Source organism: Amblyomma maculatum, chromosome 1 (genome assembly GCF_055883805.1).
Source record: "Amblyomma maculatum isolate TAMU_Amacu chromosome 1, ASM5588380v1, whole genome shotgun sequence".
NCBI classification, from domain to species: Eukaryota; Metazoa; Arthropoda; class Arachnida; order Ixodida; family Ixodidae; genus Amblyomma; species Amblyomma maculatum.
The window spans coordinates 10994458-11009198 of NC_139344.1; the positions used below are offsets into that span (position 1 = coordinate 10994458).

At 52.2% G+C, this 14741-nt stretch overlaps 1 pseudogene; it reads left to right on the top strand.

The window, feature by feature from the left end:
* Window positions 1-12425: 12425 nt before the first annotated feature.
* LOC146201646 (CXXC-type zinc finger protein 1 pseudogene) lies at window positions 12426-14242 on the top strand (annotated as a pseudogene).
* Window positions 14243-14741: the final 499 nt, after the last annotated feature.

The window sequence follows — 14741 nt, forward strand, 5'->3', positions numbered from 1 at the left end:
CCTCGGCATTTGGTAACTGTGCTCACGCATACGTCGGATCCGTGGCCGAGCTCGGCGCAGCGGTAGCATACATCATATTTCTTTTTGAAGATGGTACAGCGGTGTCTGCTGTTACAAAAATAGATCCATGCAGGGACCTTAGGTTGGGCGAAGGTGATCAGCACGGCAGTGGTGTTGCCGAGTCTTCTGAAGTTCTCTATAGGAGGGTTTCGGTTGTCTTGGAGTTCTGCTTGAATAGTTGCATGATCGAGACGGAGATCAACCCCTCTGATCACTCCTCTTCCTGAACAGTCGTCTGGTGCACAGTACACCGGTATTCTGTACGATCGTTGGTCGATGACGGGCTCTTTAAGATATATGAGGCGCTCAGCGCGTTCGATATTTGGTGTGCAGTAGGCAAAAGTGTTTTGTAGGTAGTTGGCTTGTATAAGGTCATCATTCCGGATGGAATCGCGGTTGAAGTTTGCTGCCGTGCAGACCTCTTCGAGCAATTGAAATGTAGTTGTCTTGGAGAGTAGTAATCCTCCTCTGGAGCGGAAGATGAGCTTTAGCGTGTTGCTAGGCAGGCGGAGCTGTTTGGAAGCTACCGAGCGTCTAGCGAGTTGGCGTCCACGTTGGCGAGGCGTAAGCGCGTCTGCTACCTTTCCACGGAGCATCGGGGGTCGTTTGGGACGCTGGTGTTCCATCCTGAGAGCCGGGAACTTCGGGTGCGGGTGTCCCCTTCACTGTTCTAGCTTCCCGGAGCTTGTTCACTTTAGTCAGCCATTCACTTGCTGCAAATTCTTCGGGCGTTAGTTCTACGCCCTCCACAGTCACCTTCATGGCGGCAGGCGGCGCGTGGGCTCGCTCGGCGCCCGATACAGTTGGCGGCGCAGCCGCGGCGAGGGGCGGTAGGCCTTGCAGAGCATACGGCGTGGTCGCGGAACAAATCGACCGTAAATGGTCAAAAATTGTTGTACGTACTTCGCAATGATGTCCGTAGGATCCTGACGACGTTAGGAATCCAGCAGCATTGATGATAGTACGCTGGAGTCGCACTGTCCGGGGTTACGATAAGAAAATTGCGGAGCCCAAGTGGAGTGCGTCCGTTGCCGCTGGCGCCTCTGTGCGATCCAATGCCTTAGCAAGCTCGGCGATCGGGCTCGTGATCTCGAGCTTCGAGGCGAGGCGCGCTGCAAGCACTGTTGATCATGTCTACAGATATGAGGGAACGAGTAACTAATATGGGGCCGCTGAGAGAGGGAAGGCAGGCACAGAGCAGGGCTAGACTGCGGGGAAAAAAGATTTCCGACGATTTCGTTATTTCCTAATGAGAAATTTGAGCGCAGCTCATCAGCTTTTTCAGCGTTTCGATAGATCGAGGCAAATAATTCGAGCAAAACACGTATGCACAATTACAGACGTTTTATTTTTTTACACGTTCATTCTTCAAAGAAGCACTCCAATAACAGTTCTGGATCTAAACGCATACGTGGCTTGCGCTACAACAGGAAAGGCGGCGGTGGCACTAGGCGGCGTAATTGTGCACGTAGCGGCAGACACAAGACGTCCACGGTTGCCTCGCTCATGGCTTATAGAGAGCTGGTAGAGAATAAACTATAATATATGCAGGCGCTTCGCAGTGACGAACGGCGGCGGCTATGCTTTTCGGCTCGGGCGGTAACCGAGCGTTGCATCGAACACAACCAACGTTCCGTTGAGCGCATCGAAATTCACCGGCGTTTTAGGCAGAATCCACTTTTATGCCGGGAGCATGCGATGTCGGCAGACGCTTTCCTGCTCCACTAGGTAGGTCAGCCCACCGCGGCGGCGCGCGCATGCGCTGTGCAGAACATGGTTATGATGGACAACGCCGACTAGGGTGCCTCGATGCCCACGCCTCCGTAACGCCGACGGCGATGCCGCGGAACGCAGGAACGGGCGCCAAAGAGTCGCGCTCACCTCGTCCGTAATCGAGCATGTGAACTGGGTTCGACCTCGCTGCAATACACGCGCACAACTAGAGGTTAGCAGAGTGGCTTGTTGGGCAAGTTATGTTAAAACAGCGCTAGAACACAGACAGTGTGTGTTTGTCTCTTTCTATGTCAGTGTTCTAGCGCTGTTTTAACATAATAGAGATTAGCATCGACGTCGTCTAGTGGTGCCAGGGTTAAAAAATAAAAAATTGCAGAGATAGCGAGAGCATCCACCGCAGTGGCATAGATGTAAATATATAGGTTAGCCAGCTCGATCAAAACTGGCACCCGTTCAGATTTCTCATTGAAGCAGAGTGTAGGTTACTTTTACCACGCAGCAATTAGGGGCTATTCTTGTGACGTCAAAGCTGACGTCATGTACGCAGCCGACGCCACCTTTGCGTCCTGTCTTGACTATTGCCAGAGCTCTTCAATACTACCAGTTGCGAAACTTCCCACAGGGCCCATGTATCAAAACACGGCGGTTTTGATTGGTCAAAATTTTGGTGTTTTTACGAATGGTGGCGGCACCCGCGGCCATTACAGGAAACTGCGTCGAAATTCCAAACTTTCTAATTGTTGATAAATACACGACCATCATGAAAGATAAAATTAGTTGCAGACTTGCAGTAGCGAAAATTTTTAAACATAACAGCAATATAATTAAGACGGAAGAGAACAGAGAAAATTTGATTTCCAGAAAACAATAACGGAAATAGCGAAACTTGTATTGACCGGTTCCAGTTAGCGCAACAATTCATAGACTCTCGAAAAATGCATACAAAAACCAGTCACTTTTTTGAAGCGCAGTATGATCGAAAAGCTCTTGACTATTACGGTCGACGGCCATGCTCGTGTGCGTCCGTTTTCTCTGTCACTCTATCTCATGCTAGCACTGATGCAATGAAAACTAAATCGGCATCAACTGTGACAGTTTGAATTATCTGCGCCCAGACGGCCATTGACGTAGGACGGACGACCGAACTCGGCCGCAATTCGGCGGCTTAGTTCGGACGTCCGCCGGACGTACGAAAGCGGATGGTCGAATCTGTTCGCCCAGCGGGCAGCCGCCGTACGTCCGCCACTAGATTCGCATTTACACAGCTATGATGTAGTTTGTAGTCGTCGTGCTCGTCTGAACCTCGTATAAATCAGCAATGTCATCGAATCGGCATTATGATGCCAGAACGAATCGATGCGATAGACAGCTTTCCATTAAACTGATTGAGAAACTGTGACTGTGCTCCTCGCCGCCTTACCTTTCCTACCATTCTCTTCTTTCTCCTTTAAGCTCCTCATTCCCCTTCCCCAGTGCAGGGTAGCAAACCGGAAGCTTTCCTGGTTAACCTCTCTGCATTCTCTCTCTTTCTCTCTCTCTCTCTCTTTTTCATTAAACACTTTTTTTTACTTTCGGCATGTTTCATCGTTGAATTCTTTCTTCAAAATTTTTTGACTAAAGGTTAAATGACCATAAAATATTTTTTTAATCGTGATATTTCGGTGAAACTTTAATCGTAGGCTGAGTAGATGTAGCAAGCTCAAAAACAACGAAACCGAACCTACCCACAAAACAATTTTAAACGAGCCAATCCCAAGGCCTTGGCCTGGCCCAAACGGCGGCTGTTCATGGCTTTAAAACCGGCTTGCTGCTGATAGGAAGCCGAGTCAAGTCGGAGGCCAAGACAGGCTGTAACCCCAGCAACAGCATTATTTGTGATTTGTATTATTGCCAAGTTATTGTATTGCTGCTCTTTCTTTATCACCGTTGTAAAGTCACAGAGAAAGAGATTGGTAAAGAGCGGATACTCAGCGAAAACTGGCCCCTGGAAATGACACGTGACTTGTTGCGCTGCCGCCGATTGATGGATGCCGCCACCAGCGCTGACGAGCGCGCGGCGGCACCCGCGCAGCGGCAGCCCGCCGGAGCAGAGGACAGAAAGTTGTCGAAGGGTCGAAGGGCTGGCTGTCTGCGCGTGCCTCACCTGTGTGGCACAGACTGCATATTTTAAGGCGAAAGCCATTAATTCCTCATGCTGTCGTGGACAAAATGTGTCCCGCTTTTGCGGCGATCTGATTGGCCGAGGCGGGATGTGTCCCTGCAATCTGCAATGCCACACTTGAATGCGTGCCAAGGAAAGCCATGCGACAGAAGCGATGGTGCACCGTCCAAACTCACACTTGCCGGAGAAAGTGCGATAGATACTGCGCCTTTCTTTTCCTGTAAACCAGTTATAATTATATGCAGTACTGCAACGAACGCCGATGAAAGGAGTCTCATCTTGCGAAGCGTTCCTGACATCTGGAATCCCACACTTGAACGCGCACCAAGGAACGCCACGTGACAGGAGTGATAGTTTACCATGCAAACACACACCTGTCGGAGAAAATGTGACAGATACTGCGCCTTTCCTTTACTGTAAACCAATTGCAATTATATGTAGCACTGCAACGAATGCCGACAAGAGGCTAACAATGGGAGGCAAATTATAGGATAGGAAGGGTAGGCTTTCGCCATTCTCCTCTTAAGAGACATCTAAGAGACCCTCTAATTTCTTTTTTATCTCTCATGCGCTGCTATACGCGGAATGACTGCGGTTTGGAACGACGGCAAAGTAAGGAACGTTTTTTGCTGGACTATGCTTCATTTCAAGCAGCTTTGGGCTGGCCGCTCCGGCCGTTGCCAATTATATTTCGTGAAGAGGCGCGATGCGCACGCCTTGTGGCCAGCTGGCTGTTCAGGTGCAGTTTGTGACGCGCCGGCAGTTTCCAACCATGGCGAGGTGTAATAGGTTGTGTTCTTGCGAAACTGGCTTGCATTATTGAGCCTTCCTGCAGTCCCTGGGCGTCCCCTGTCGTGTTGGCCAAAAAGAAAGACCAAAGTTGGAGATTTTCTGCCGACTATCGCCACCTTAGTCAAATAACAAAAAAAAAAGATGTTTACCCTCTTCCGCGAATTGGTGACGCGCTTGACTGCTTGCATGGTGCCAGCTATTTTTATTCCATCGACATGCGTTCAGGCTACTGGCAAATTGCTGTCGACAAACGGGATCGCGAGAAAACCGCGTTTGTCCCCCCCCCGACAGACTCTATCAATTTAAAGTGATGCTATTTGGACTCTGTAACGCTCCTGCGACATTCGAGCGCATGATGGACTCGCTCCTCCGTGGCTTCAAATGGACAACATGTTTGTGCTACTTATATGACGTCTTCGTTTACTCTTCCACATTCGCAACTCACCTTGGTCGACTTTCTACGGTCCTGGCCGTTTTTCGCAGCGCCGGTCTTCAAATGAGCGCCAAAAAATGCAGCTTCGGCCGGCGCCAAATCTGTCTTGGATCTTTTGGTTGATATAAATGGTGCGCAGCCCGACCCTGACAAAGTTCAAACCGTGCGCTAGTTCCCTACCCCACTTAGCTCAAGTGACGTGCGAAGCTTCCTTGGCCTTTGCTCCTACTTCCGCCGCTTCATTCGGAACTTCGCAGACATCGCTCGTCCGCTTACCTCTCTTCTGCAAAAATGTACCTTTCACATGGGGTTGTGGCCAAGCCTATGCCTTCACGACGCTTATTTCCGCCCTCACCACCCCACATGTTCTGGCGCACTTCAATCGATCGTGCTGCACCTACCGAACTGCGCACCGACGCTAGCGGCCATGGTATTGGTGCTATTTTTGCCCAATCCCAGCATGGTTCCTCCCGCGTCATTGCTTATGCCAGCCGCCTGCCTTCGTCCTCTGAGCGCAATTATTCAATTACAGAGCGGGAATGCCAATTGCACTTGTTTGGGCGCTGACCGAATTCCGCCCTTATTTGTTTGGGCGGTCTTTCCGTGTAGTGACAGACAATCATGCTTTGTGTTGGCTGTCCTCACTTAAGGACCCACTGGCCGCTTAGGTCACTGGGCGTTGCGAATTTAAGAGTACGAATTTACTGTGGTATACAAGTCCGGCCACTTACACCAAGATGCTGACTGCTTGTCCCGCCATCCCGTAGGTCCTCCCGATTTGTCCGACCATACTGCTGACGGCTACATTTTGTCCATCTCGGACTTTATCAATATCGGCTCCGAACAGCGTCGCCCCGCTGCGCAATAATCCCGATCCTTCCGCTAGCATGTTTATGCTCCATAACGAGACAATACACCGACGCAATATGCGTCCAGATGGCGCGGACCTTTTACTGGTTGTTCCGACTCATCTGCGCTCTACTGTCCTCGCCCAACTTCACGACGCCCCTACAGCAGGACACTTGGGAGTATCACGCACGTACGACCGTGTGCGACGTCGATTTTTCTGGCCTGGTCTCTACCGCTCTGTCCGTCGCCGCTTGTGAACTTTGTCAGCGCCGTAAGACACCCTCGCTTCAACCTAGTGGGCCCCAACCAATCTCAGTGCCGAGTGAGCCGTTTTCTCATGTGGGCCTCGATCTCCTTGGGCCTTTTCCGACGTCGACTTCTGGAAACAAATGGATTGCTGTGGCGACTGATTATACCACCCGATATGCTGTAACCAGGCCTATATCCCCACCAGCTGCGCCTCCGACGTTGCTGACTTTCTTCTGCATGACGCAATCTTGATTTATGGTGCTCCACATCAACTGCTCACAGATCGTGGCCGCTGTTTCCTTTCTAAAGTGGTTCATGTCCTTCTCCGCTCATGCGCTACTCGTCACCAATTCACCACGGCCCACCATCCGCAAACGAATGGTCTTAGAGAGCACCTTAATCGCGCACTGACCGACATGCTGTCTATGTATGTGTCCGATCGCAATCGTGACTGGGACGTCTGCTTACCTTTCGTCACGTTCTCCTGTAACTCCTCACGCCATGATACCGCCGGATACTCTCCCTTTTATCTACTTTTCGGCCGCGACCCTTTACCCCCCTTCGACACCTTGCTGCCTGCTGACGAATCTTCCTGTAGTTACGCTTCGGATGCCATCGTCCGCGCTGATGCCGCCCGCCACATTGCTCGTGACCGGCTTGGCGCGTCTCAGTGCTCTCAAAAGCGTCGTTATGACATTCATCACCGAGACGTCCACTCCTACACTCCTGGTTCCCTCGTACTTTGGCTTCCGGCCCGCCGTGTGGGGATGTGCGAGACACTTAGGCCTCGTTACGTGGGCCCTTACTGTGCCCTGAGGCAAGTCACCGATGGGACCTATGAAATCGCCCCTCTATAGCCCAAGTCACCATCCACAACCCCTCATCCAGAAATCGTGCATGTCGCCCGTCTGAAACCGTACCATTCAAGTTCTCCTGTGTAGGGAGAACCGGGACGATGCTTCTCCCGCGCGGAGAATACTGTTACGGGCGCAGTATCAAGATGGTGACGACGTGTTGGTGTGGTGTTGTGAAGAAAACGACGCTCAGGCTAAGCTGGGTTCATTCTGGTGGTGTGTGCATCTGACAGTTAACAAGCGTTTATCGCTCTGTACGTTTTCCTTAACAATATGCTGCAAAATAAATGTTCATTTCACAAAGCACTTGGCATCTTTTCTGCAATACTGTTTTGCAAGGGCTTTGGCGCAGCTGCGTTGATGGCCAGTTTAGAGCACTGCGAATGTATTTTTCATGTTGTTATGCATGCTTAAAATAAATACAAACACTAGCAGACCAGGTAAAACCAAAATAATGCGCCAAAGGGCAGGTTGCAGCGCATTCTAGCATTCAAATCGCACGCCTTTCACCAAGACCAAAAGTAGTTGCCGCCGGCCGCTTGGCGCGCTATAGTCAAATGGGCCGTTGGGCCCTATGGGAGTGTGCACTCTTTACCAATCCCTTCCTCTACCGTGAAGTGGCGGACAATGCAGCTGCAGCCGATGGTAAATCAGCTGATGGCGACCGGTCGACAAAGGAAATTTATGTCCGGAGAGGCAGCTCTCAGTCAGGAAGACCAGGATAGGGGGTTGCAGTCAGCGTCTCCCGTTGTGATCGTACAGTGAAGCTGCTGGGGAGAGAGTACTGGGCCAAGCGGGGGACCCAGCTGAAGGAGAGACTGATGAGCATCGAGCACTCGTACGGGATGCTATAGCAGGGGCCGGTGGTCCGCTTAACAATGAGGAGTGGAAAGGTCCTGTGGCCCGCAAGAAACGGGATCAGCACGCGGGGAAACCGGTATAACCCCACCAAGACCAACAAGGAGGTGCGAATGAGGAGCGCAGGACCACGAGACCCCCTCGGAAAAGTCAGCGCCGAGTGTTTGTGGTGGGCGCCTCTAATGCAGAAAAAATGAAGCCGAGTGCTCTCGCAGTAACTGGTAAGGATAGTCACTTAGTATTCCAGACTAGGCCACACACCGCGGGAGGCAGTGGACAGGGCGCAGGCAGTACTCGAAACACACGAGGGAGAGGAACACCTCGTCGTACTGCATGCGGGCCAAACCAACGTGCAAGGGAACGCTGATCCCCGGGTAGAAGCGGAATATGTGCAGGAGAAGGTTGGCCAATGGGTCAGGCGGTTCTCGCGGCGTAATGTGGTGGTGTATGCGGTACCAGAGGTAACTGATAAGGAAGAAAGCGCCAAGGGCAGATGACAGGAATGGAACTTGGCACTACAAACAGTATGCAAGGATCTGGGAGCCCAGGTGTAGTTCCTCAGTGTCGCTAGACAAGCCGCGGACGTGGGAAGGGTTATTCACTATTCGCAGCAAATGGCACAGCAAATGGTAAGGAAGCTGGGGGGCCGTGTGTGCGCTTTTTTAGGGCTGACCCGATACCTGCACGAGAGGCCAAGTCCACCCGGCTGTGTCCAAGAGAGACAGGTGCTCAGCGAGCAGGTTTTGATGAAGACCTTGGGGAGGATGAGGAAGAACCGCAGTCGGTAGCAAAATTAGACAGGACTGGGGTCTCTCAGCTGTTCTCAGCGGCGACGCCGGGGCCCTCGTGGTAAGCGGCGGGATGCTAGTATAGAGATCGGCTTATTGAATATGCAAGGCATCAGGCGAGAGCAGAAATGGGTGGAACATTCGAGGGAAGTGCGCGCCCGAGGTTCCGCAACGTTTGCTGTTGTGGAAACGCACCTTCGCGATGCGGAAACCCCCCGGCAGATACAGGCATGATGTGGGAAGGCTATAATCGTCTGGCAAGCGATAGGCGAGGAGGAGGGATTGGATGTGTGTGGAGGGACTCAAAGCAATGGATACGTGAGCGCCCGTCGTGCAAAGAGCACATGTGGCTCACGGACAGTCTGGTGGGCAGACCGATGGCGCTGGCTGTGGTATACTTGTGGTCGGGAGCGCCGGCAGGCCAGAATGAGGCATTTATGCATGCTTCAGTACGGATATGCGGGAGCTAAAGTACCAGTGCGACATACTGATAGAGGGCGATTTTAATGCGCACTTAGAAAAGCTGGATGGTCACACGGGCGTTAACGGCAGGTGGCTCGAGGAATTGGCCGACAGAGAGAGTCTGAAAATTGTCAATTTGATGGAGAAGTGTCAAGGGGCGATCACATCAGCGCCCTGAGATAGGGTATCCTGTATAGACTACTGCTTGATGTCGGACAGCCTTTACGATGCTCTGGACAAGATGATCATTGACGAGGATGGATGTGGGAACTTGGCCGGTGACGATAACTGTTTTTACCTGGTTTTTGGCCGAGAACGCCACAGCGTTCATCAGACGAGGGACGGAGACGGGGGCCACAACGACCCTCAGAACGCGATTTTCAGCGGATGGTACCGCTGCTAGAAAAAAGGGTCGAAGGGATCGAATCGTATGAGTGGATGCTGGCAATTTTGATGGAAGTGATGCAGGAAGGCCCAGTTCGTAGGACTGGCCGATGCCGAACAAAACCTAAAGAGGAGGCAGGTAGCGAGCCATCAACACTGACATATCAGTAAGGGGGTCGACCAGGTGGCCACTGCGGCGGCATGAAATATGTACCTCGACTGCAAAAGGATGGTTGCTGCCCTGGTCCAGAGCAGAATTTGAAGCCAGAACCAGCGGTTCATGGCAGACCTGCAGAAGGCAGGTAGGCAGGCCCCACAGCATTTCTGGTGTCATATTCAGGCGGGAAGGAGGATGCCGCCCCTCCCCCCCAGTGACTGCTCCGGGCGTCGGAAAACGCAGAGGCGGTAGAGGGTCACGCATGCTTGCCTATACTGGAGACTTGGTGGAAGTCGCTTCTGGAATATGACCAGAGAGCGCCAGTTCACATTGCTGACGAAAATGTCGTACAAAGAGCCAGGGACGCGACGGATCTGGACGACACTATCATCATTCCCGCTGACCTGCGCCGTGCACCAACTGACTGAGAACTAGAGCGAGCAGAGACGATGGACGCGGGGAAAGCTTCAGGTTGTGATGGTGTCCCTATGAACCTTGTTAAGGCACTGGGTCCCAAGGCACGAGAGAGAGTAGGGGATCTGTTTTGCAAGTGCTAGTGGAAGCCCAGATCCCTGAAGATTGAAAGCTCTGCAGAGTACGCCCGCTGTATAAGGGAACTGGAAATAGAATGGACCTGGCCACCTATAGGCCCATAGCAATCACGTCAGCCTTTTATCGGATGACGATGAAAGTCGTTAGGAGATAACTGCAGAGCTGGGCGGAGCGGAAGGGGATCCTGGGAGAGCTACAGACGGTCTTCCGGGTTGGCAGACGCATTGAGGGCAACTGATTTGTTCTCACACAGTGCATCGAAACCGCCCTGCAGACCGGGAGCCCACTCTATATGGTGTACCTCGACATTTCGAAGGCGTACGACTGCGTGAACCGAGAGATGCTGTGGGAGCTACTGCTGGAACATGGGCTGGAGGACGAGGATGTGGACCTGTTTCGGGGCCATATATCGTGGAGTCGCGGCGCAGGTTCAGTGGCACGACGTGAGCATGGCACACGGGTACCGCGAGGCCTGCGACAGGGCTGTTCGCTTTCACCGCTCTTCTTTATACTACATGTAGCAGACGTGACGCATAGCTTGGAGGTGTCGAGTGTTGGCTACAGGTTGGAGATCTAGAGGCTGGACATCGAGCCGTCCAACATATCCCCGTAATAGTGTATGCTGACGATTTTACGGCGATGGCAGACTCGCCGCAAGAGCTGCAAGGCTTCTAGATATTTGCGGCGCGGGAATGACTTTGTTACAGCTACGGTTCAAACGGGCGAAGTGCGCGGTAGTAGTCTGGGGGAAGGAGGGGCAGAATCGGCAGCAGACTTGGATGCTGTAGGGGGCCATGTATGCATGGCTGCAGGCACCAAGTATTTGGGCATACACCTCAGCTCGAGAGCAGGCTACCTAGTGGCACAGGAGAGCCATCAGGGGGAAAGCAGTAAGGGATAGGGGGGTCCTGGGCCGCCAGTACTTGTGGGCGTATAAGAAATACGAGGAGGTGCGCGCGTTGTGGAAGATGGTAGCGGTGCCAAGGCTAACATACGCAAATGCAATGCTGTGTCCCTCGGCTGGGACTAGAGAGTTCCTGGAAAGGCGGCCGGCAGAGGCACGCGGGGCGGATGGCGCTAGGAGCACACAGGAGCACCCCGGTGGAGGGGGACCTGGGATGGTCTTCGTTTGCGGCATGCGGAGCCGTCTCAAAGCTACGGTAAGAGGCAAGGCTCTTCCGTTTACCCACCAAGAATTTGGCACGGGGTATGATGGTGCCCCAAATTTACAAGGGCGCCGCAACGAGATGGACGAGGCGGACTGCGCAGTTTCGACGCCGGTTTGAGGTGCCGCCCGTGTCTATGGTAACAGCTGCTGCGGAGCCCGGTCATGCGGCGAGCGCCAAGATCAAGGAGCAAGTGCGGATGGCCGAAAGGAAGAAGTGGCTCAATGGAGAGACGGCGAAGTCCACCTTAGCTCTCTACTGCGCCGATAAAACCACCATCGGCAGGCAGAGTTGGTATGACAACTCCTGTAGCAGCGGCCTGCTGGCTGAGGCTCGCTGTAGAGTGTTACACACACGCCTGTGGCGCGCCCGTTTTGTGAGTGGTATGAGCTCCGACTGTGCCTTTTTGCAGCAGAGGAAGAGACAATCGGCCACGTGGTCCTGGAGTGCCCGACTCTGTCTCCTCCCACGGGGGCATCGACACTCCTTACTACCCTGGGTTTCAGCGACGATGGTGAAGCTTCGGCGCAGGCCAACCGGTCTGTGGCGGAGTGAACGAAGAAATGCTTGGAGTGTTGTTGGTGGCGCCGCGGTGCGGTGCCGCGCGAGGACGTGCGGAGGGCTTCAGCGACTGTGACCGACGAGCAGGCCGGTGGATGTGACGTTTAGAGCGTGGTTATGTGTTTTTATTTGTTTTCGTTATAGAACTGTTTGGCTCCGCCGCGTCGCGAGGCGCTGGCGACTCATTGCAAATCGTACAGCCACCATCATCATCACCATCTACATCGAATCATCGAAAACGAAAAACGCGTAAGCTCCTGATTTTGTCTTGATTTGATGAAGTCGTGTAACGAGAAGGCACAACAGGAGTTTAACTCGTAAAGTTTTTCTCCGTAGTAACCTTGAGGAAGCCCACTTCGCTGAAAATGTTTAGCGTTACAACGGAAACGATATCTGAGATTATGAGCAGGGATGGAACAGGGTTCGGCGATAGCGGGGACACTAAAACTACGCCCACGCTACATTATGGACAAGAAATGCACAGCTACTGCAAGACCCTGCCCCCAAATGAAGTCAAGCCATCACCAAAGGAGACTCTCCGCTCAGACAGCGAGACGGACAGTTGCGTCGAAGACATGGGCACCGAGCACCCGGAAGAAGAGATTGTGTACTGCATTTGTCGCACTAGCGATACCACTAGGTTCATGATCCGTTGTGACAACTGCAATGAGTGCTACGATGGCAACTGCATCAGCATAACCGAATCGTACGCCGAGAACATACTGAAGTTTGTCTGCCTCATGTGTCGCGACCGGGATCCGACGCTCGAGATAAAGTACAAGGAGCCAGAGGAAAAGTCTCATTCCTCGCCCGAAGAGCACAAGAGTCAGAGAAAGCCCAGAAACGACGAAGCGTGCTTTCCTACGAAGCATACAGACAAGTCCCATCGCTATAAAAAGAACGAACGTCGGAAGTGCGGGGAATGTACAGCTTGCTACATGACCGAGGATTGTGGTCGCTGCGTCTTCTGCAAAGACATGAGGAAGTTCGGCGGACCGAACAAGCTCAAGCAGAAGTGTCGCAAGCGGCAGTGCCATAACTTCGGTCTTGTACTGGGCGAAAAGCCCGTGTCGTCTCCAAAGCGTCCCAGGGCGAGTCACGACGATGACTGCGAGCCGGACCAAGACGTGGCCAACAATGCTTGCGATAGGCCGAAAGAGTACATGAACGACGACAACGAGCCGGAGCTTGTTAAATGTTCACCAAAAAAGCCCCGTCACATGCGGAGCCCTACCAAGGGAGGAGACTCTAAGGCGCAATCAAAGCACGCCCGCAAGGAGGAACACAAGCGGGAGAACCGAAGCGAGAAAGAGATAAATCTAAAAGACGACAATGTATCGAGGCAGTGCTATGGGCCGGGCTGTACTACGGCGGCGCGGCCGGGCTCCAAGTACTGCAGCGATGATTGCGGCTCAAGTTGGCCACGTACCGAATCTACGAGTTACTCCCGCATCGCATTCAACACTGGCAGTCGGGCATATGTCATGCGGACGAGCTGAACCGCCGCCAATTGGAGCAGGTTCGCAAGCAGCAAATGGATGCTCGGAATAAACTCTAGCAGTTAGAAGCCAAGCGGGCTGAATTGGAGAAGCTCGTTGAGCGAGCAAAGCAGACACCCATGGCTGAAGGTGAAGCCTCAAATGACTGTGAGGAAAGTGAACTGAGCACTTACTGTGTCACCTTTGGCCAAGAAGTGAGTGCGCGTGTGGCCATGCTTCATATGGAAAAGTGCTTCAACACGTATGAGAGTCAGAGATCGTATGTCTCCATGTGCAAGACTCACATTGCAGGTGACAATGTGTTCTGGGACTTTTACAATCCACACCAGAAAACCTACTGAAAACGCCTTCGAATCCTCTGCCCGGGGCATTCAAAAGAACCTAAAGTGAGCGATGACGAAGTGTGCGGCTTTCCACTTGTGGTGAATGAGTTTGAACACACTGGTGAATACTGCAATGTGCCAAAGAAGAAGTGCTTGAAGCACTATTGCTGGGACGAAGTTCGGCGGGCTGAGGTCGACATGGAAATCGTGCGGCAGAGGTTGAAACTGGATGAGCTGTATGATCAAGAACGCAATATTTGCGTGTCGATGACGACTAGAGGCTGTGTGCTGGGACTCATGCTGCACCAAACTATCACTCATGACACCCCGCATGAAATCCCTCCTCAAGTTCAAACTTAACATCACCCGGACAAAGATTTGTGTCTCCATGGCTTGCTTGAGTTTGTACTTGGATGAAATACATAAAGTTTTCAGTTGGATGCATTTTTGTTCAGCTACGTTAGCTCATTTATGGGTTCAGCTACTTGCTTCTCTTACAGCTGCAAGAACTGAAAATCTTGGAGTATGAAATCAACTGCTTGAAGAAAGATGCTGTAAGTTTCACAAAGGCTGCTTGTGTTGGAGTTTTCAATGTTATCCTGTTGTTATTTGCAGAGTGTCTACAAGCAGCAGCTAAACAGTTACATTTTTTTCAAGTCTACTCTAACATATATTGAACAGGAGACAGAGTTGAGTGCCTGTTGAAGAATATGCATGCAGCTGCGAAGGAAGCTTAGTGCTGATGTAACTACCTTTTTGTTGCAGGAAGCTTACAAGCTCTGCATACTGAGCAGAAAACTGAAACATCAAAGCAGACCAGCAAGAATTGACCACACTTTATTTTTCAGGCTCATGGCCA